Below are 2,445 nucleotides of genomic sequence, written 5' to 3'. Positions count from 1 at the left end.
AGCTTTCCCAAAAACTTTGAAAGTATTTTCATAAATATGATATTAGTATAAGTCAAAAAGAACATAATACGTTATCCAAATATTTCACTAAATTTAAATCTAAAATACCAAATAACAAAAGAAATAATATTATATATCGAGTGCCTTGTACTAATTTGGACGCTGTCTATATAGGATAGACATCTCAGTATTTGGAAAATAGACTAAAAGGTGATCAATACGATTAAAAAATAAAACTGCATTAACGAACAATGGAATATAAAAAAAAAACATAAATCCAATTATAAAGATTCAAAAATTCTTGGCACGGAATCTAACACACGAAAAAGAATATTTTTAGAAATGGTTCACATTCATAAGAACGAAAAAGCTATAAATGATAAAAAAGACCTAAATAATTTAAGTAAAATTTATATCTCTATTTTGTAAATTCTAATAAAACTACAAATAATTAATTTAATTACTGCTATTAGAACCAAGCTCTAATTTGATTTTTTTTTATTTCGATATTTATGATAAAGGTAATCTATAGATCAATATAAATACGCAAATTGTCAGTGTCAATATCATATTTTGATAAAGACTTAAAGAAAAGACGAAACGTCAAATTTATTTGTATTATCTTTCAAATTGAATAAAAACTAATTTTGAAGCAGAAGGTACCTAAAATCAAGAACATCAAGAATAGACATATATCAAAGGTCCAAGAAATATATATATATATATATATATATATATATATATATATATATATATATATATATCATTCTCATTGGGTAGGTGGCAATGAAAAACCAAATTGGACTAACTTTAAAATATTTTCCAAGCTTTCGAATACTTATGTATTCATCGTCTGGGATTGAAATTATGGTCAAATACAATATAAAAAATATATATAAATGTATAAAAATAATTAAAATTTTACTTACAATAATTAATTAAGATTTTCGATGGTTTTGAAATGTATTAATTCTTGTAAAAATTTTAAATTCATAGGTTTCAAAATTCAATATTCAAATTCACCTTGATAGAAATATTCCATATATTTATACACCTTTACCATATATAAAATCAGTTAATCCTAAACTTTCTGGAATCTTTAAATAACAAACTATTAAAATAGCTTACAGTCAAACCCTTAATATTCAATCTATTTCTACTAATTGAATTATAAAACACCAATCAATAAATTGCCTAACATAGTATATGAAATAGCTTGATAGATCTATCTAAGTATCAGATCCTGAATTTAGATGCTTAGTTGTGGAGGAAGAAATTGTAATCATTAAATTGAAGAATTTATTTTTAATGAAGTAATTCTTTTTGGTTGTATAGAGAAAGCTTCTCAAAAACTAAATAATAAAAAAATTACTCTAATAAGGGAAATTAAAGACCCAATTGATGAAACAATATTTCATAGAGTAAAAATATCAGGGTAATCTGAATATCGTCGTGGTATTCCTATTAGTCCTAAAAAATGTTGTGGAAAAAATGTTAAATTTACTCCAATAAATATAATAAAAAATTGAATTTTTAAGTAGAAATTATTTAAGGTTAGACCCGTGAATAAAGGGAATCATTGAACAATTCCTGCTATAATTGCAAATACTGCACCTATAGAAAGAACATAATGAAAGTGGGCTACAACATAATAAGTATCATGTAAAACAATATCAATTGAAGAATTAGCTAAGACTACTCCCGTTAATCCTCCAGCTGTAAATAAAAAAATAAAGCGTGATGCTCATAATGTTGCTGGTCTTAGTTAGTTTTTAATCCATGAAAAGTAGCTAATAATATAAAAACTTTAATTCCACTAGGAACTACAATAATTATAGTAGCTGATGTGAAATAAGCTCGGGTGTCAACATCTATACCTACTGTAAATATATGATGAGCTCATACAATGAATCCTAGTAGTCCAATTGCTATTATGGCATAAATTAAACCTAATGTACCAAAAGCTTTTTTTTTTCTTCTTTGTTGTCTAACAATATGAGAAATTAATACAAAACCAGGAATAATTAAAATATAAATTTTAGTATGTCCAAAAAATCAAAATAAATGTTGATATAAAATTGGGTCCCCTCCTCTGGCAATATCAAAAAAAGATGTATTCAAATTTCGATCAGTTAATAATATAATAATAGCCCCAGCTAAAACTGGTAGGGATAATAATAGAAGAATTGCTGTAATAACAACTAACAACTGCTCAAACAAATAAAGGTATACGGTCTAATGTCATATCTTTAGGTCGTATATTAATTACTGTATTAATAAAATTAATTGCTCCTAAAATAATTGAAGGTATACCAGCTAAATGTAAACTAAAAATAGCTAAGTCTACTGAAGATCCACCATGTGCGATATTAGATGAAAGGAGGGGATAAACCGTTCATCCTGTACCTGCACCTCAAAAACTTATATAATTTATTCGGGGATATG

General features: G+C 25.6%; 1 pseudogene; it reads right to left on the bottom strand.

The window, feature by feature from the left end:
• Positions 1-1,285: 1,285 nt before the first annotated feature.
• Positions 1,286-2,046, bottom strand: LOC130450133 (cytochrome c oxidase subunit 1-like; annotated as a pseudogene).
• Positions 2,047-2,445: the final 399 nt, after the last annotated feature.

The sequence above is a fragment of the Diorhabda sublineata genome, chromosome 11, assembly GCF_026230105.1.
Source record: "Diorhabda sublineata isolate icDioSubl1.1 chromosome 11, icDioSubl1.1, whole genome shotgun sequence".
In the NCBI taxonomy this organism is placed as follows: Eukaryota; Metazoa; Arthropoda; class Insecta; order Coleoptera; family Chrysomelidae; genus Diorhabda; species Diorhabda sublineata.
Note: the sequence above shows the minus strand (reverse complement) of the source record. Positions and strands in the feature narration are given on the sequence as shown.